At 34.8% G+C, this 22,624-nt stretch overlaps 1 long non-coding RNA gene across 8 annotated transcripts; it reads left to right on the top strand.

The window, feature by feature from the left end:
• The first annotated feature begins 11,256 nt into the window (after nucleotides 1–11,256).
• On the top strand, nucleotides 11,257–19,981 carry LOC145046737 (uncharacterized). 8 transcript variants are annotated; one of them, XR_013682051.1, is made up of 4 exons: nucleotides 11,257–11,498; nucleotides 11,700–13,804; nucleotides 14,961–18,725; nucleotides 19,705–19,981. It is a non-coding gene; the product is annotated as an uncharacterized LOC145046737 (long non-coding RNA). The 8 variants fall into 8 exon arrangements; XR_013682050.1 differs by having other exon boundaries at nucleotides 14,280–18,725; XR_013682055.1 differs by having other exon boundaries at nucleotides 11,700–15,058; nucleotides 15,179–18,725.
• The last annotated feature ends 2,643 nt before the right edge of the window (nucleotides 19,982–22,624 follow it).

Here is a 22,624-nt window from a genome sequence, read left to right as displayed (position 1 = left end):
AGCATTGGTGAGCCCAAACGGCATCACCACGAACTTATAGTGGCCATAGCGCGTCCGAAACGCGGTCTTCTGCGTATCCTCCTCCCTGACCCTCATCTGATGATAACCCGAATGCAAATGAATCTTGGAGAACCAAGATGCTCCCTGAAGCTGGTCAAAGAGATCATCAATCCTCGGGAGTGGGTAATAGGTCTTCACCGTTACCTTGTTCAGCTCCTGGTAATCTATACACATCCGGTGCGACCCTTCCTTCTTCTTCATAAACAGACTCGGGGCTTCCCAGGGTGAATTGCTCGGTCTAATGAATCTCTTGTCTAGCAGCTCCTGCAGCTACGTAGATAACTCCTGCATCTCAGGAGGAGCCAGCCGATACGGTGCCTTGGCTATCGGAGCCGCAATAGGAACGAGGTCAATCCTGAACTCCACCCGTCGCTCTGGAGGTATCCACAGAAGCTCCTCTGGGAAGACATTTGCGAAATCTCGCACCACCGGAACCTCGCTCACTGTCGCCTTACCCGCCTCCCGGGTATCCATCACGTACGCGACATATCCTGCGCATCCTTATTGAAGGTATCGTCTAGCCCTCGCTGCTGAACAGACTGAGGGTCCACACTGTGGCCTCTCGCCATGAATCACTAACTCTCCTCCACCTGGGGTCCGGACTCGCACTAGCTATTGTGCGCAATCTATCACCGCCCCATTAGGGCTCAACCAATCCAGGCCTATAATCACCTTGTTCCCACACAACGGAATGGGAACCAAATCTACCAAGTAGCGCTCCTCAAACAATCGCAATACGCAATCTCGAAACACCATCGATGCTCGCACCGATCGATCATCAGCAATCTCTACCTCCAAAGGGCAATCCAACATGCCCGAAGACTCAGGAAACTTCTTGCTAAGCGCAAGGGACACAAATGATCGGGATGCACTCGAGTCGAACAACACCTGAACTGGGATACCGTTCACATGGAACGATCCTAACACATATATACATATATCGAGCACATATCAATATCATAACATCATATAAATAAATGAGAGGGAAAGAATCATACCCGTCACCACATCGGGTGCTGCACGTGCCTCCTTGGTGGTCATTTGAAATGCCCGGCTCCTCACCACTGGAGCTTCTGCCTTGCCCTGTCGGCCATCTGTGATCCGCAGGGTCGCTGGAGCTGGCGCCTTCACCGGCGCTGTAGCTGTCAACTGGGGATAATTGATCTTCTTGTGGCCTCTCTAGTTCCAGTGGAAACACAGCAACTTCGATGTCTGAATAACTGCTGTCGGAGCAGTGCAGTCCCAACTATAGTTCCCAGACTTGCCGCACTTGTAGCAGCCTGATGATCCCAACCTGCACGCCCCCTCGTGCGGCCTACCACATTTCTTGCAGCGGCTCGGTCCTGACTGGCCTTTCGGCCTACCATTTGATCCCTTGGGGTTCTTCCTCGAATCCCCTCCTGTCTGTCCCTCCTCTGACTTTCGTTTCCAGATATGCTTCAAATCTATCTCCCTCTCCCTCGCCCTTGCAATCATGGAGTCCAAGGTGGGGCAAGCTGAAAAACTAACGTGCTCCCGGATATCAGCTCGGAGCATGTGATGATAGAGGGTCCTCCTCATGTCCTCATCGCCCGCATATTGGGGCACCAACAGTGCCCTCTCCCGGAACTTGGCGGTGATCTCTACCACGGTCTCCGTCGTCTGTCTCATGTCCAAAAACTCCCTGGCCAGCTGCTGAAGCTCGACAGCGGCGCGAACTATGCCCTAAACCTGGTCACAAAGTCCGACCAAGTCATAGCCTCGATAGCTGAGGCTCCCAACGAGTCACCCACTGAGTCCCACCAATCTCGAGCTCGGTCTCGTAAACACCTTGTTGCATACCTCTCCTTCGACCCCTCGGGGTAGAAGCTAGTCAACTATGCAGACTCGATGTCTGCAATCCATCGCCTGGCAACAATGGGGTCCTTCACCCCATGGAAATCCGGCGCACCACTACCCCTGAAGTCCTTAAAGGACAGTGTGCGAGATCCCGACTGGCCAGATGCCATGTCGCTCCTGAACGCCCTGAGGCGATCCTCCATCAACTCGATGATCCCTTCCTTGATCGACCCGAAGATAATGGGGGTCGACTCAAGGATGCCTCTGGTAATATCTGACGTGATGAACTCACGTAGCCCCTCGTTTACCGGCTCGGAACCTGATCCCGAACCCGATCCCTCCCCTGAACTGCCCACTGCTGGCCTCGATCGTAGTACCACCATTCTGCAATATAGAAATAATAACTGTTAGTGATACTACTACTTCTTGAAGGATCACATCTACCACAAGTTCTCTGGTCTCATCTTGGCCTCCCTTGGTTCGGGTACGGATCCTCTGCTTCCAGTAGTACGGGCCCATACTACCTTCCACATCTATCCGTACCTTCTTCAAGGACTGCCTCGACTCCACCAGATCCCTTTCGCTATGGCTGATCACTGCTATACTCATCCTAGGCTTGCCCTAGGGAAATCTCTGACTCTACTCTATCCAGTCCTCAGCTGTTGCAAGCCTCCTTGTAATGCCAATTAGCCACTACCCGAATACCATCACATGTGATGAGGCTCAGATAATCCTTCGAGTACCCGACTCGTCCCTACAACGGTTGGACTCAAACAAAAGCTACGCAGTAGGATCAAATCCGACACTCTCAACCCTGATCACATGTGACGTGACGTATGATGGGTTTTGAGCATTCTAACACTTCCTAAGTGTACATGCAACCCTAATAACCTTGGATCTATGTTTGTCTAATTATCATGCAAAGTTGAATTCCAAGGTTATATTCCTATCTAGCATACATGGGGAACAATTTTAACTTAAAGTATAGATAGAATAACTTACCTTGTTGTTGTTTGTGTTCCTTGAAACCTTGTGAGCCTAGCACCCCAAGTGTGATGCCTCAAATGCTTCACACAACACCAAATGCTCTTGGAAGAACTTATGAGAGAACACACACTTCTCAAAATCGGCCAAGCCCTCTTGTTTCTTAGTCTAGCCGATTTTGGTGGAGAATATGTTTCTTATATAGTGTTGACACATCTAGGGTTAAACCCTAATGTGTCATGACTCTTCATTTCCATGACCCATGGGTTTGTAACTCCCATGGAGCATCCTATGGGTGGAACCCAACTTGATAATCCATGGAGCCTCTTAGCCCACTATACAAGATATGGATGATTTACATAATCAACCCATATATTTAATTAGTTATCTTTTGATCACATAATTAATTCTAAATTAATTCTTGATTAAACTAATCAAATAATATTATTAATATATTAGAACTTATAATATATTAATAATCTCCAAGTGTTATTTCTCTCATTTAGTCTATCCAATTGCATGGTGCCACGCAACCCAAATGGACCATGCCGGGTCGGGTCAAGTACATACCAGAAATAGTTATGGACTTAGACACCTTATCCAACAACGTATTCACCTAATGGCTAACTCCTCATTATTCAGAGTCCCACAAAGCACGAAGCAAGCAACATTCAGACAAGGGTAACAATCTCAATCAACGCTATCTGCTTACAGGAGCTGTACTAGCATACAATGCTAAGTTCATATTACCAGGCATAACCTAATCAGGCTATCCTACTCGCTGTCTACTTAATACTAGCATGCAATTCTCATACAACTGAAACACATAAAGCAGGCACATAAGGCATCACTCCTAGATCCTTAGTCCTAGTTTAGCATGCTGTTCTACAAAAGCTGATAAATATAACATAAACTTGTATGGATACTTTGGGGAATACTTACTTGAGCTCGGCCGGTCGCGCACATCACACACTTTGTTCTTCCTTAAAACTCTTTTCTCAATTTTTGAAAACATTTTCTTTTAGAAAACCTTTTAATCCCTCGATTTGAGTTCAGACACCCCCGAAGGTGTGTCCGAATCCCTCAAACCAGGGCTCTGATACCAACTTGTAACGACCCAATTTTCACGTCCAATTTTTTTTTTTTTAAACATTACTTTAGAAAACGTTAATAATTAAAAACATTGTTTGATCAAACCACATCACAACGTAAACCATGTCTAAAAGCCAAATCATACAACCAATCGGAATATCAGAGTATAAATCCCATAGAAATCTAATAAATGCGGAAACCAGTGTGTGTGCATGATGTGCCGCTACCGTGCCAGCTCCTTCCCCTTCCATGAAGAGGTACCTGAAACCAAAACTGTAAACTGTAAGCACAAAGCTTAGTGAGTTCCCCCATCGTACCATAGCATACATACTGCCAGGCTATTCTGGGGTGCCTGACTACTTGGTACGGCCATTCTGGGGTGCCGACTACCCGTGCGGCCATTCCGGGGTGCCGTCCTACCTGTGTCAAGCCATTTTGGGGTGCTGACTACCCGTGTCAAGCTATTATGGGGTGCTGACTACCCGTGTCAAGCTATTCTGGGGTGCTGACTACCCATCGGTCCTAACAACTGATCCTAGGGGACTATTTCACCCCTACTGCTACTTACACATATATCATACATAACAAGCCAGCATACAAACATATCATCACGTACTCTCAGACATTTCTGGGGTGTCTGCACTACCCTTCAGTCCTGACAACCGATCTCTATTTATGTAACATATCATGCTAGCATATAACATATCAGGTAGTAGCAACCTAGATGATATCACAAAGACAATCATCTAATCATACGACTCCTATTGGTGGGTCGACATTGTGGTCGTAGACCCACCGCTACTGGAAGGTAAGTCACCTCGGAATAGCTGCTGATCTGATCGGGAACTGACTGTCTACTGCTGTTGGTGCTGCTGCTCCGGAAATCCTCCGGCTGTAATTCCCACAACATACTCAATCAAACACTGTTAACTGTCCTTTGGGTAAAATGACCATTTTACCCCTGATCATGCCCTGAGTCAAAGTCAGAATCAACTTTCAGTTGACCCGACTCGCCGAGTCCCTGTTTAATCGACTGACCTGGATTCTGTTTCTACTCGTTGAGTTAGGCGTTGATTCGACGAGTTCTCCTTCCAAACTGATGTTCAAGTCCTTCATCCTACTCGCCGAGTTGTATGAACAACTCTGCGAGTTCATCTTCATCCGATGAACACTTATGCTGCGACTCGCCGAGTTGTATGAACAACTCGTCGAGTCTGATCTTGATCTAAGGAGATTGCCTTGAACTCGCCGAGTTCCTTCATGGATGAGTTCGGCTTCCAACTCACTGAGTCACACCCCATGACTCACTACTCTACTCGACACAACTAAAAGGGGACAACCTCGGAGACTCGCGAGCAGACTCGCCGAGTCAGATGAACGAATCGCCAAGTCGCTACCATGCAGTCTCTAAATGGTCGATTTTGCTTGAATCCAGCTTATGCTATCCACAAATTTGGGCTCGTAGGGCCTGGTTTACACGTAAAGTTTCCAACTTTACGTGTAGATCACCACCAATAAAGGTTCTAAGGCTTAAAGTGCAACAAAAGGGGTAGATCTAGGGCTTGTGTGCAATATGACTCCATAAAGGCAGTAGATCCAAGCTCCAGGGACTGAATAGGGTCTAGATCTAAAGGCTAGCAACTTGAATCAACCAACAATGCACAACCAAGCTTGGGACATGGTTCAAGGAGGTCTTTAATGGAGTAATAAGCATAGAAACAGAGGGAAAACGAGTTATACCTCCAAGAGACTACTGAGAGAACACGAAGATGCTTGGCTTCCTTCCCTTCCTCTTGATCTACTCCACTTCCTTCTCAAATTCTTCAAGAAAACACACTAAAAAGCCTCAAACTCACAAGAACAAGAGCTAGAACATATGGAGAACTTCTGAGGGTGAATGGGGCGGAGTTGGGGCGCAAATGGTCGTTTAAATAGGATGCAAACCTTTGGAAATTTGGGTTTCATCAAACAACGCGGACTCGCCGAGTCCATAATATGGACTCGTCGAGTCGCCAACTTAACCACGCCCCAAGTCTCGTCTCTACTCGGCGAGTCGGGCCTCCAACTCTTTGAGTCCACGACCAAAAATACAAAATACTCAGACATATCTTACGTACCAGGAACCAGGTGCTACACAAGCGATGATGATTTATATATTGCAATGAGCCAGCGATACGGGATATTATTGAACAATATATAATCACATTGCGAAGATAAATGTAATATTATATATGATATTTTTTATGAATTATTTAGAATTTGTATGAACGTAATTTTAATATTGTTATGGTCTAATCCAAAAAATTAGAAATATTTTAAAAGTCTTCTTATAAATTATTTACAATTTGTATGAACGTAGTAATTTAAATGTCATGGTCTAATCCAAAAAATTAGAAATATTTTAAAAGAAATTTATATTTTATATTTTATATTTTCTAATAAAATGTTTACAAAATTATGATGTGTTTTAAAAAAAAATTAATATAAAATAATATATGTAAATTGGTAAATCAATGTAAATATATAAACATATCAATTTTAGTTATTTTTATATGTAAAAGTTAAATCAAAGACTTTAATTTTTGACTTTCCCTTCAAAAGTTAATCCAAACACATTTTAAAAAACAACTCTTGTAAAAAGTCATTTTACAATAAATCCTTTTACAAGAAGAACTTTTGCCCTCCAAAAGTTAAACTAAACACATTCTTAGATCGATTTACTTAAAATGTAGACAACATTTCAAAATTGGTCCCCATCGTTTTCAAAACATATCACTTTGAGGATATCTATCGAAAGCGCTACATCATCGGTCCTTATTGTTTCAAAACATTGCGTCATTGGTCCTTCTTACGTTAAATCTAACTTTTGATCAGTTAGTTTTTTTTAAATGACCGATATACACTTGGATCAAATCTGAAATATATATATATATATATATATATATATATATATATATATATATATATATAGGGTTAGGTTATTGCATTCTAACTATCTATTATGTGAGTGCAACATTAATTGTTGACTAATCATTTTAGTTATTTTAAGAAAAATAGTTAATACATTTAAAAATGTTGAAGATATTATATATATATATATATATATATATATATATATATATATATATATATATATATATATATATATATATATATATATATATATATATCAGATTTGGTCCTTGTGGTATAATGTATTTTTCGGTCCAAGGGTATATTGGTCATTTTAAAATAACTAATTGATCAAAAGTTAAAATTATCGTCGGAAGGACCAATAATGCATTGATTTATAACCCTAAGGACTGATAGTGTAGCTCTTTCAAATAGATATCCCTAAAGTGAAATTTTTGAAATTAAAATTTTGTCTAAAATATGTACATAAGTATGTAGGACATATATTGAAAATGAAATTCGACAGAGCTCCTTGGGCCTGGTCTTGTTGGGTCTTGGGTGAAGCCCGATTCTAGCCCTGCCGGCTTTTATGATTTATTTATTTATTTATTATTATTATTATTATTTTGCTTGAATTGCATAATTTGAAATATTAGCCCCCTAGACCGTTATATATTCTTTATTTTGCCAAATAAATTGTCTTAGTATTTTCTAAAACTTTATCATTAACAAATTTGCATAGAAAGATAACATACTTTGATCAAATTCCTATTAATAAATATGTTTTGTTAAAAAAAAACGACTTATCAAAAACTACTACTTTATACATCTTTTTTACTTATATGCTATAGTAAAGGACACGCGGTTCTGCCGTTTTTGGACTATGTCATAGAAGTTGAAAATCGGCAAACTTTAAAAGACGTGTTGAAAATGTAAATCGCCACAAATAAAGGAGAAAACTGACAACCCCTAAAATTAGATGTCAAAAGTGTACAATCAAAAGAAACAACATTAACTGAGAAAAACAAAAAATATTGTGGCTATAGTGTGAAAGTTGTCAAAGTTAGAAAAATATGGTGGCAAACATCTAAAGGAGTTTTTTTTTATTTTTTTTTTTATTTCAAAATGCAAAAGTTTTGATTTCAAGGTAGAGAGGTGTCGAAGTCACTAAAAAATTATGGCAAAAACGTTAAAATATAAAAGTTTAGACTGCAAGGACGAAAAATATTAAAATCACTACAGATTTGTGACAAAAACCAAAAAATATTAAAACTTAATTAAAATTTAAACATGTAAAAGTTTTTACTTCAAAACGAAAAATATCAAATTTATCACAACCTAAACCTAAAAAAAAATTCCTATTACCAAAGCAACATAAATTTAGTATATATATAAATTGGTTCAAATTTTAGATTACTATTATTAGGTTTCCAAGTGGTATTACGTGGTAAATTGGGTTATTTTAATATATTAAAACAAAGTTCAAGATTCTTTATTCCTTCTTTTTTCCCACCAATCACATACTCGCGTGTGTTATTTCTTTCTTAAAAGTTAAAACCTAACTTGATGGATGGGTCATTGGATGAATTATGTATCCAGTGCATTGTATGTTAGTGGAAACTACCACTCTTTAATTGCATTCATACATCCTAACAAAATGATCATATGCAATGTCACTATGATATCAACGCATTATTACATTGGACACAACGTCACCAGCATAAATCAAACACCAACCCTAGAAACCTCTTGTACAAAATTATAAATCAAACACCTACTAACCTACCATATAAACAACCATCACCATAGAAATAGAAATCTAAATCAAACATCCACCATAGAAACAAAAAATAGAACAATGAAGGCTTTGCATTAAAAATCTATTTGGCGAAAATCCATTCCAAATATTTTGATTTTTACCATTCCTAAATGTAGTCCTATGTTAACCGACGATGACATCCAACTTTTTTTTTTTTAATTGGATTAAGAATAGAACTAAATTAAATTCATTATTTTGGTTCGATTGATTTATCTCTCCTTTATCTATTTGTATTATATAGCTTTTCTAGCGTCTTACTAATTGGTTTTAATATACTTTCAAATATATATATATATATATATATATATATATATATATATATATATATATATATATATATCCCTATACTAATAAAAGAGTAGTTGTTTTGCTATGTGTCACCTATTAGACATCCTAATTAATATGATGCCACTTGTCAATCAATTAATTTCTAATTTCAAATTTATTAGACCTCCTAATTAATGTGATGTTAATTGTCAATCTATTTATTTTCCATTTTAAATTTTATATTATTGTTTACATTAATTCACAAATAAAATTTATACGATATAATTTAAAAATTAATTTCACATATTTATTTGAATCAACGAATATAATTTACATAACTAATAAAAATATCTCTTAATTAATAATTTATTTAAAATAATTGATTAATAATTTTGAATTTTTACAATGAAATTTTAATTAATTTTGTAATCGTGAGTCCCACGGGCTATATATATATATATATATATATATATATATATATATATATATATATATATATATATATATATATCACATCACATCACATCACGGCACGGCGAACACCATCCTCCATAAGAACAGCATCCTCCATAAGAATAAAAACATTGTGCTGATGACTTCAAGTAAATTAACTATGGAACTACACAATCCTTTTTTTTTTTTAAATATAAAGTGGTGATATGAAATGGTAAATAATTCCAAAGTTGACCTTAATGTAATAAAAAATAAGCCCTTGCTTAGGGCCCATAATTCTAAGGGCCCCCTTAACCTAAAAGTAAAAATAAAGGATTGTTTATTCGGACTCTTCGTCATGCACATCAGTAGAAATCATCCGATAGAAACTGCGACTCGGCAACTGTTATTCACTTTTTCTTTTTTCTTTGTCCTCTAAATCTAATTAATTGATTAGTGATTTCTTCTTGATTCGAATTAGAATCACAGAAACCATTACGTCTTTGATTCTCTATTCTTCTTCTAATATTCTTCCTGACAATTTTTGATAAGTAGATGTATTCTTCTTTTTGAAAAGGATATCAAGTGTCAAGATTAACTCAACTAATTTGGTGATTTATTTCTTGAATCCTAATACTTGAAAGACTAAATTCTGAGAAGGTATGTTCTATTAGTCTTCTTTGGTTCTTCCTCTGATTCTCTATTTCATCATAACTGATGACTCCATTAATCCATTCTCCATTGTTGATATATCTATGGTGATGAATTTGTGATAAATTGATAATCTATTATTTATGATAATAAAAAAATGTTGTTATTTTGATGAAGTTCTGTTTGAAATACAAAATAAAAATCAGTTTTTTATTTTTTGCACAAAAAAGGAAGAAATCTGTTTTTCAAACTTTGATCTAGATTGTAGAATAGTCTTAATAGATTTTTTTTCCCGATTAGACTATTCATTAGGGTAAATAGGACCTAATTTTGTTTAATTCATTGTTTCAAGTTGGATTTTGGAAATGAGGAGGGTTTAGTATAGTTATCAGGACCGATCTGTTGGTTTTGAATGCCCAATGTCAAAGATAAAAATGGACCCCTAAATACAACTGATATAAAAGAAAAATAATTTTAAAAGGTGAGTTGTGTCATCTAAATCTAAAAAGTAAATAAATCGATTAAAAAGACACAAATACTAATTTAGGATTAATTTTGTAACTTTTAGAAATTGGTTTAACAAAAAAAGTTAAAATGAGGGGTAGATTGTAAAAAATGTAAGAATAAAACAGAGGCTTAACGTGTATCTTGGATTTAAATTGAAAGGAGATAACATAGGATTTAAAAATAAAAATGGTTAATATGGGAATCAAACACAGATTTTTGGAAAAGAGATCAGACATTTTAACCAGCCAAACCAAACAGCGTATGTGCATTGTTTTTGTTAACTTATTTATTGTAAGATATTATTATATAATTAAGACAAAACTCGAACTCTAATTTTTTTGGGGTCCTGTGCAGCTGCACACCTAGCACTCCTCAGGGTCGGACCTATAGTTATAACAAAGGGCCTATATTTTTTATTTATTAAGAGCCTTCAAACGGGAAGAATTCTTAGGGCAAGTAAAAATGTAATGGAAATGATACTGTTGTATTTACAGGCTATAAATGTTATTATCCTTTTAATTAAAAATATCAAACAAATAATATCGACGGGCGTAATAGTCAAAATACTTGGCCCAGATATGAGATAACAACAACAAACCACGTTTGCAAGCTGATAATTATCTGTCCAGCCTTCATCTAACTACCAACTCACGCTAAAATCTGACCGTTCAAATCACCATCGTTAATTTCACCACAGCCGTTGGATCAACCAAAAGGCTCAATAAATATCCTCTATCATCTTCTATTCGTTGCCGTGTACATCTATCTCTCCTTTACAAAGGACGGAGTTTTAACGTGTTTTCTTAGATCTTGATTTCTGTTAGCCGTTTCAAACGATTATATCGTTGTAATCCTGTAGATCGTTCTTCGATCTACGTTTTGGTTATGGATTTGATATGTTCCGATGAGTCGATCGCCACCGGTTGTTGCGGTTACCGAAGATTAAGATTCCGATCCGCCGTTTCAGAAGGATGAGGTTCGTTATCTATCCCACACCTGTTGTTTTAATCGATTACTTTGTCATACTTGGATTAAACCTGGAAAAAGGCGTCTATTTAATAAAACGATTTAGTCGATTTGTTGCTGTTTATACGTTTGGATTTCTTAGATGGATAGATTATTTTATGTAAGCAATTTCCGGTTGATGTAATGAGATTTCGTGTTGTTTATTGGGCAGGTTTGATTTGAAGAGAAAGACACGTGCTTTACCGATGATGAATTTCAATCAAGGACGATCATCTGTTATGTTCTTCAGCTTCTTCAATCTCATATATCAGATCTCCGATCGTCGGAAAATTAGACATATATTAAAGCTGTAATCGATCGGATTCAATAGTTGTTGTTCGACTTCCATGCGATGATACACAAATCATGTAGATGTATTCGAGATTTGGCGAGATGTGTCTTGTTGAAGATCTCAGAGGCGATAGATTGATTTGTAAGATCTACTGGTGGTATTGCGTGTTGATTTCGTTATGTTGTGAGTCCGGCCTTTGCCATGTCAGGTGCGCTTGCATGGCAGGTCAAAAGTGTTAATGAAATTATTGTTTTTGTTTTGGTGGAAGGAGATGGTACGGGGTTGCCCGGCTCTCCTTCCTTCCTTGTGCGCCTGCGTTCTCTTCTCATCCTCTTTGCTATCTCTATCTCTCTATTGCTCTTACCAAAGTTCTAAAAACGTAAAGCCTGGTGCATATTATGTCCCAAAATTAAGCAGACTGAGAGCACTCATAACAATATCAATACAACATCAAACGCTGGAGATCAATACCGATACTGTATTAAGGTACAAACAATCCGTTTCTCCCTTCAAATTATTTTTTCCGCGATACTTTATGCAATTTTACGTAACTATTAGCTGAAAGCTCCAAGGGATCCTAAGCGTCCGTAATTCTGCCGTTATTAATATTCACTTGTCACACGACAATTTCACTATCAAATCCTCGAAATTTAACTTTAATCATTGAACAAATTGTTATGCTGCCGTTACCCTTTTTTACTTCAAGTTTTGAATTTAGTTAACAATCAAGTGAGTTCATAGTTGACTGGATTGATTCATTTAACAAATTGTAACTAGCATATAGTTGGAAGATATACTTATTTGTGTGTTTTCTCCTTGTAATATATATCGAGTAGTGGTGAGTTTATGTTGGTTAGTGCATCTTTTTACGTATATGTCTGTCATGATGGAAAGTGAGGAAGAATTGAATGAAGAAGATAAATAAATAATTAGTTGATGTTTTGATCTGATTATGTATTAGCGATTGTTTCTTTTATGAATTAGTGGTATGCAGCTTGTGCACTTGAAGGGTTGGGAATGAGGGTGATGACTTCATATGGTAAAATCGTATAGGTACACATCTCTGTTTATGAATTTGTATAGTTCTAGCTTGTAGATTGTTGTTGAGCTTTTGTCAAATATTTAACTCCATTCTGAAGTTTCTGTTAATTTTCCAATTCAATTGTGGTATATGATGATGATTATCATGTGCAGAAAAACGACCCTAATGTTGTACTTAAAAAAAGTGTAAGAGAAGTTGATCACCAATAAATTTGTCAAATGGTCAACGTCAAGTATTTCTTTGAAATTTAAGCAAATTTGGTGCACCGTAAAATTGATGAACAAAATTTGGTGTTTGGGTGACATTTATTTTCAAACGCTTTAACGGATTATATTGTGTTAATATTGTTTTCATTTGAAATATATATATATATATATATATATATATATATATATATCTTAAATGGTTTAAGACCTATATTTTGGGGTTTTTTTAACTAAATTTTTTACCAAAAAACAAATGTATTCTCTTTGCTCAGTTTTTTAACAGCTCTACGGTGTGAGCTTTTGTATTTCAGACAATTTTTTAGGTAAAAATATTAGTTTTATTTCATTCTGAATTTTTATTTTAATTTTTAGTTGTTTTTTGTTTGAAAAAATTAAATTATGTGGGTTTTTTGATGAAAAGTTAAAAGATTTTAGACTAAAACCGAAAATTACAGGTGGACTTGCTAAATCTATTGTGAGTGGCCGAAAATTACAGGTGGACTTTAAAAAAATTGTAGTTTTTTTTTAGAAAAAAAATTGATGTTTAATTGCACCAAAAACGTAAAAAAAGGTATAATACAAAAAAGAGTAAACAAAATTTTTGCAAAAAAATCTTAAATTTGTAAAATTTGATGGTGGTTTTCATCGTCATTTGTTTTATTTAGGTTTTTGTTCATTACAAAATGATCAAAAGTGTTGAGGACATGACGATGGATTATATGAAAGTACTTTTTATGGTTAGTATCCAACTTTTCTATGAGCATTCGGTGTGTGGATAACTGGATGATGTCACTTCATCTATAACATCACTATAACACCAAATGGGGAATGTTGTTCCATATGTTATTTCATATTAAGATATTAAGAGGTAGAGAGAAAATAAAGAAGGTAGAGAGAAAATAAAAAAATTATTTGATAGCAAATCATTGTTACCACAACCCACCATAACACCCCCTTAACGAGAAAAGGGGGTGGTGTTCATCAAGTCATAATGCTGTTTTGCCGGCCACGTCAGCCATAACAGCTCCCTTGACGTGCCCATACCGAGTGCTCTAAAAAAATTAGTAGACAACAAAATTGAGCGTGGAAAGAAATAGTCTATTAATATCTTCCATTATATGTTTTCTCTAAAATGATTATTTTATTTTTGTAAAAAAAATTTGTGGAAAGTTTTGTTCAATACTATATATAATTGCCTTTTAAAAACATCAGCTTGGTCGGGAGCTATTGCCGCTTCCCTGATGAGCCTAGAGGGTAGGGCGAAACCAGTTGATGATTAGGGCTGTTGCAAATAAATTTCTGATTGCTTGGATGGCCAACAAATTTGTATAAAAAATGCATTTCTTGAAAATTATTTGCGTCTTGTGTTTGGGTTTAATAGTGATGTTATTTATATTTATAAATCTCTTCGATCTTGGACACCAGATAGGAAGAAAGAACTAGAATCGTATAAGGAGTTTTTTAAATTTGTTTGTTTAAGTTTCTTAAGCTTGTCTATTTCAAAACTTTTGTAATTATAGTCATGAATTAGAATAGGCTGGAGAGTGGTCTCACTACCCTCCCCGCTATACGTCTCTTTGATGGCTTGCTAGCAAGGTTGGCCCATTAGTTTTTAATTGGATGAGATGATTAAATAATGCTGTCAATAATTGATATTTCCACTTGATAAATTGATTAATCCATTTGAAATGTATGTTTTACCAATTTAAATTTATACTGCAAAGATATGTACCTCATAAATATTACTTCCCATAATTTTTATCTTTATTTATTCCTTACAAATCTAGACAAGTCTTTGTTTTAGCAAAGGAATTTTTAATATTACAAAAACAAAGACAATCTAGAAATTAATAATTAATAGAATAAAAAAATGCTAACTACACTGTATCACAGCATCAAAATCAAGTTTTTAAAAAACGTAAGGTGTGATTTGGCGGCAATATTAAACTTCAAGTTTTTTCCGAGCTTTCGCGAGTTACGACGTTTATAAGGTGTGACTCAAAGCGGTAATTTTCTATATAATTAATATTTTTATATGTATTTTCAATTATTATTCATTTTTATACACATATATGAGTTATGATGGGCGTTTTGGCAAAGCTTGGCGGCAGGTGCGAGCCTTAAAGTCGTGATGTGCCATGTCGGAGTCATGACGAACTTTTTAGAACCTTGATCAAAATACATTAAATGACTTTGTCATGTTGAGCAAGTAAGAAACTAGAACCATCAAGAACTTGAGCTTTAGATGGAGAATACTTCAAAGATTTTCATGAGCAATTGCAATATACTTTCATGAGTAACCATCAATAGCATTGAACTTTCATGAGTGAAACTAGTCCAACAATAACTTAGATGAACACCACCAAAGACTTTAACATTTAACTTGAAAATCCAGAGCACCTCGCTAATCTCAATCACTAAGCAAACTTTAACCTCCACTTCTCTAAATAGCAATCAAAATTTGTTAATTTCAATTTTAAGTACAAAATCTCAATTTCCGACATCCAAGTAACCTAACTTCAGCTAATTCACCCTGTAACCAATATCCACAAACTTTCCAAAGCATCCAAAATGGCCAAAATTGGATAGAACCGCTTTTAGCATACACTTAGATACAAATTTATCTTACAAAAAGGAATGAACGTCCATATGTAAGGGTATCAATGAACACATTTAAATACACATCCTTTCTAATAAATAAAGAACTTTTTGTCACATGTCACACTCTCATTGATTTGACCACATGTCATTTTGTGGTAATTTTCAATTAATTTTTTTCCATATGACATTTTGTGGTTTTTTTTTTTTTTAATTTTTTTTTTATTTATTAATTTTCACATAATATTTAAATGTAATAATTGCAATAAATATAATAATAAAGGCATATCAATTTCATTAATTAGTTTCTTTATAATTTCAAAATTTCTAAATTAAAGTCTCATTAGTTTCTTTTGTTTATTTATCTAAATTATTTGTGTAATTTAAAAGAAAAACAAACAATTTTATTTTAATAATTCTCTATTTTTCTATTTTTTCTTATAAATTCAAACTTCTTAAATATTTAAAATTTCATATTTTTTTTCTTTAAAATAAACCCATGTAATATATGGGTATTACACATAGTATATCTAACAAAAAGTAATGACCATCCATACGTAAGAGCCTCTAGAAAGTCAAATCAAACTAGAGGTGGCAAAAATTGACACGACACGAAACCCGACACGAACCCGACACGAAATAAACGGGTTTGGGTAAGATATTTCATCCCGTTTAAATAAACGGGTTGACACGACACGATACGAAAATAAAACGGGTAAGGTTAGGGTTGAGAATTTCAACTCGAATATGACTCGAATATGACCCGTTTATTTATATGCAAATTTTTTGAATTATTTAAATAAACTAGAAAGATACAAAACCAAAACCATAAATAAAAGAAAACCTTCAAATTGAGTCATTTTGTAATATTGAAATGACTTCGCCTTCTAGATCAAGACTTAATTTCAGTTTTTCCATTCTCTCCCAAACTACTCACTCTCTTTCACCACTCTCACATCCTCGCGACATTTTCATCCGCCTCCCCAACTCCCACTCTTTTAATTTTATCATCTGAACTTGCTATGACTTCATCTATTATGCCTCCAAACTATTAGTTTTCTCTCCGCATACCCAACTCCTACTCTTTCAACATGTTCAATCTTTTAACCTCACATGACATGGAATATTTCAAGGTATAGCCCTAACCCGAAACCCGACACGAATTCGACACAAAAATAAACGGGTTGACACGACACGACACGTTAATTAAATGGGTCGGGTTAGGGTCAAGAACTTTCAACCCGTTTAGTGTTTCGACACGACACGAACCCGACACGACACGACACGATTGCCACCTCTAAATCAAACCTAAAGCAACGGAAAAAAAAAATTGAATAATATAATTCCTGTAAAAAAAACATTGAACACAAAGAAAAATAGAATGGGAGATATGAGAATTCAAAAATCGAACTAACCCAAACCCAATTTAGAAATCGAAACCCACAAAATTCTTTTGAATTTCGGTGACCTGTCATTCAAAAATAAGATTAAAAAAAAGGAAGAATTTCATATATACCATTCTTAAACATCAAAATATCATATTTACCCAACTTAATTTCTAAATATCATATTTATCCTTCATAAAATTTCTAAATATCATATTACCATTCATAAAATTTCAAAATATCATATATGTCCTTTTTAAACATCATAATATCATATATGCCCTTCTTAAATATCAAAATATCGTATATGTACTTTTTAAACATCAAAATATCAATGGTAATATCTAAAATATTCTTCATCTACAACATAATCAACAAACAAAAACTAAACAATCAAAATATACATTCTATAGAGAGGGTTGAAGATGAATATTTTTGTTTGTCAAGAGGACGACATTCAACAATTTAGAAGTTCACATTCCATTATCATAGACGTAAGGATAATATCGTTAACTTTTTTAATTATTATAGTAATTTTAAGTTATAAAAAATGATTATAAAATATTAAAAACATTATAAAAAAGGATTTGGGTAAATATGATATTTTGAAGGTTTATGAAGGGTAAATATGATATTAAGAAATTAAGCTGAGCAAATATGATATTTTGAGGTTTAAGAAGGGTATATATGAAATTCATTAGTTAGAAGTACAAGAAACATTAGATATAAGATAAAAAAAACAACTCAGTAGTCAGAAATAGAAGAAACTTGTTAGTCAGAACATGTAAATTGGAATGACAAACAAATGATAAGAGAAAAGAAAACAGAAGACAGAAGACAGAAGACAGAAGACAGAACAAGAGATATGAGAATACGGAAATTGAACTCACTCAACATCAATTTAGAAATCAAAATTTCAAACTTATTTATGATTTTTAGTGAATGTGATTCAGAAATAAGATAAAAACGAATTCAAATCAAAACTCATAGAAATTAGAATGAGAAGAAGTGAACAAAGAAAAGAAACTCAGAGAAATTAGAATGAGAAGTAGTGAACAAAGAAAAGAAGATGGAAATTAGGAGGCTTAGAAATCGAACTCATCCAAAACCATATTAGAAATCGAAAACATCAAAATTCTTCAGATTTTCGATGACTATGTTTCAGAAATCACAATATTAGGATGCTTATGAGTAATTGAAGTAGAGAAATCTCATATTAGAATGAAAAGTAAAGAAATTCGCCTGGTGCATTAGCAAGTAGGTTTAAGAGAGAAGTATATAAGTTATAATGAGAATGATGAAAACTTACTCACCATCTGTCGATTAAAGGCTCTGTTTCTCGATCTTGACAATGTGGTTTTCTAGAAGTCGGTTGGTCTCTCAAGATGCTTCGTGTCCATACTCTCAAGACGACGATTTGTTGCCTCCTCACATGCATTGAACCATTTCTTGGACCGAACTTGAGCCAAATTTTATTTATATATATATATATATATATATATATATATATATATATATATATATATATATATATAAAGTATTATTTATTGGATTAAATTTATGCCCCTATCATTTTGTTGTCGTGTGGATCGTAGCCCAACTTGTTCATGTATTGGGCTGGGCGGATCGTAGCCTAACTCGTTCATGTATTGGGCTGGGCGTGCTTGCTAGCTGGGTAAGAAAGAGAAAGAAAAGACTTTGATTTTTTTTTTTCCAAAATAAAAATAATTGAATATTTAGATGTTATCACTTTCTATCGTAGAAGTACAGTCAATAGAAATTTATAACTGACTTTTCATAATTTTTGTACTATTAGAAAGTTTGCATATAAGGTTTGCATTTTCATGTTCCAGACACCATAACTTTTCGACATTACATCTTTTTTGCATTAGATTGTTCATAAATTAGATAGATTTCAAGCGAGTTAAAAATCATCTTTTTACATATAAAGGGTTTGAAAACGAACAACTTAAATTGAAAAAATAAATTATAACTCGAATTTATTTTTTCAATTTAAGTTGTTCGTTTTTAAACCCCTTTATATGTAAAAAGATGATTTTTAACTCGCTTGAAATCTATCTAATTTATAAACAATCTAATGCAAAAAAGATGTAATGTCGAAAAGTTATGGTGTTTGGAACACGAAAATGCAGACCTTATATGCAAACTTTCTAATAGTACAAAAATTATGAAAAGCCGGTTATAAATTTCTATTGAATGTAGGATTGAATTAATTGATTAATGTAAAAATTAAGACGTTTGATCATTGATTGTTATATGCAGTGATAGTCTTACGAGTCCTAGATTAGACGTTGTTAATAAGCTATGTCAACATGTTTTTTCTAGACACTTAATCAAATAAGTTTTTTTGCCGAGCTGTTAACTTATAAATGAATCGAGCTCTTCAAATAGAACTAGTTCACTATAAAATTATGACATGATTTTGTGAGAGCTGTTTAGAGGTGGCTTATTGGATGGTCTCATATTTGGATGTGTTAGTTGTATATATCTTTGTGTAATGTATTTTACCATTGTTATTTATTTATTGTGTGGCCCTTGTATATTTAGCCTACAATCATACCTCTTTCCATATTTTGTATTGTATATTGGTGGAATGTATCATTGTGTCTTATTGGAAAATCATTTGTTAACAGGATGGATCTGCCTTCTTCCTACTCAAATCTGTTGGAGAAGCTCAACTCCCTCAAAGTTGGAAAAAGACCGATGAAGCTCGTCTTATGACTTTATTATCACATTGTGGATGATTTGGAAGGCAAAAAACGCGTTAGTGTTCAGAACCGAAAGACGAACTGTGTTGAATGTGGTGGATGATATGTGTTGAATGTGGTGGATGATATTAACATTAATACTTTTACTTGGATTAAGACTAAATCGAAATTTTCGAAAAAATTGATTGGTTTGCCTGGTGTATGTCTTCTATGTCAAACTTCTTTTGTAATTGGATTTGAACGTCTCATTTAAGTCTGTTTTTTAATGCTAATTTCTTTTTTCTCCGCTCAAAAAAATAAATAAATAAAAAATAAAACTCTCAAAAACAACTTATTTTTGCAAAAGTTTCTATATAACACAAGATTATCAAAAAAATAATAGTAAAAATAAGTTGCATTTGGTTAGCAAAGCAAAATTTGGTAAATTTAAATAATTTTATGAATCAGCTTTATGAAATAAATATTTTTCTATAACTCTAAAAACATGATCATTTCGATAAATTACTAAAATATTTAATAATTTAAACTATTCAATGATTAAATACAAAGTTTTTGGGAAGGTTGTCCTTTTGGTATTCTTTCATTAATCATTATATTCTCTTGGATTTAATTGTTTTTACCATGAGTAATTTGTCTTCGTAGATCCACTAGAATTAATGGGGCAAATAAATCAACTGTTTCTGGTGTTGATTTCAACATGTCGTTGGTTCACCCTTGCATGAGTCTTAGGTTCATGCTAAAAAGGATAGATTAGTCCCCCATCTTGAGCATGTTTTTTTTTTGAACATCAGATTTTTATTAAACTAGCAAGAAGCTAGAAAAGAACCATTACAAAGTAATTGTAGCATAAATAGGATTATGAAGCCAAGAACTCTAGCTAATCTTGGCTTTAGAACAACTATTGGAAATCCAAAAAAACGATCTGTAAACAACATCATAAAAAAGAAGAGATTTCCTAAAATCGTAAAATAAAAACATGGGGAGGTGCATGATTACGCCTTCACCTTCTCGCGATCCTCAGAAGTACCTGAAACATAATCCAACAATTGTAAGCCCAAAGCTTAGCGAGTTTCCCCCAAAATACCAATTCATAACAAATAACACAATATAATAACAACATGCAATGAGTCAACAACTTTAAAGACTGGATTACCCCTGAGCCCACAACATAAGTCTGGCTTGCCTTACAGGCACACAACTTATGTATGGCTTGCTCACTGGCCTGGTCAGTTAACAGATTGAATACCACTAAGCTCTCAGCACGAGTCTGACATGCCCGACCCGACCCTCAACTCATATCTAGAATGCTCATGAGTCCTCAATATGAGTCTGGCATGCCCTGCCTGGCCCTCAACTCAAATCTGGCATACTCCAAGGTTTGTTGGCTACAACACAAAGCAGTATAACCTCAACCCAACCCACAAAATATGTCGATATATAATAGATAATATCATAAATAGATAAACATGCAATTCACAGGTAGTCCTACAGATCTACCAGACTAGCATAAAAAGGCTAGCATGCATAACTATAACATACTCAACATATCAGTAATATCAGGTTATCAAACCAATGGGCCGACCTTAGTGCCTTCGACCAAAAAGTATAGTGATGAAGACTCACCTCATAAGTAGCTGAACTGATAAGATTTAACTCCAAATCTCAGCTCCCTACTCAAAGCCTACAACCATCATGACCAACCCATAAAAACCTCAAAATACTTAAAATGCCCTCAAAAGTCAAACTTGGTCAACCATGGTCAAAGTCAACAGACAGTCAAGGTCAACAGTCTATGTTGATCCAACTCGTCAAGTGCGCCTACCAACTCGCCGAGTTTCTTCACTAATTCGATAATCGGGAAAACCCCTGCCAACTTGTCGACTTGGCTAGATAACTCATTGAGTTTTCCCATCTTAACACATTCAATCCTTTTTCATTAAGTCAAATGCTTTAAAATGTAGATTTGGTACCTAAGGGCTAAAAAACCACGTAAAGTTGCTAACTTTACGTCCATGCATAACATAAAGAGGCTAAAACACTCAAAGAAGGCCTAATAAGGGACCTAAAGCATGAGGGAGGCCTAAATCTATATAAAGCTTGAAACGTTAAGCCCCAAGAGGCCACAAAACGTCCAGATCTGAAGTGATCACTTCATAGAATACTCAAACCAAGAATAAATCCATAAATGAGCCAAAAATGACAATAAACTTCCAAGGAATAGATCTACGCAATAGATGAACAAAATGTCGACTTTATACGTCAAAATGGCTGCCACAAGAGAGTAGGTTTTGGATCTATAGCCTCCTTTCCACACAAACCACTTCAAACTTCAAGCTTCTTCAAAAGAACACCAATAATTCACTCTTCAAGCTCACACACACACACACATATGAAAGAGAATGCACGATCTAGGGTTTTCTAGACAGAGGAGGATGATAAGGAGGCCACCAAAAGGGTTTAAGTCCTTTAAATAAGGTGCAACACCCTAAAAATTAGGGCTTCTTAATCAACCACCAACTCGTCGAGTTGGTCCAAAAATATGCGCGACCCAAGGATTTTCAACACATCGAGTTGAGGCCATCAACTCGACGAGTTCAAGGGAAATTTGTCTTTAAAATTATTAAATCTCTTACCTGAGAATCAGGATGTTACAATATATATATATATATATATATATATATATATATATATATATATAAAGTACATGTCTTCCCTATCCCGAAAATTTAAATTTCGTATAAATCCGACTCCATATGAATTATATATGAGTTTTATAAGATATAAAAGTCAGCCGCCCATAATGAGTGTATGACGTAAAAAGCTACGAAGAGAATGATTGACTTTT

Source organism: Lactuca saligna, chromosome 5 (genome assembly GCF_052625555.1).
Source record: "Lactuca saligna cultivar CGN05327 chromosome 5, ASM5262555v1, whole genome shotgun sequence".
Classification (NCBI taxonomy): domain Eukaryota; kingdom Viridiplantae; phylum Streptophyta; class Magnoliopsida; order Asterales; family Asteraceae; genus Lactuca; species Lactuca saligna.
This window is presented reverse-complemented; position numbering and strand designations above follow the sequence as displayed.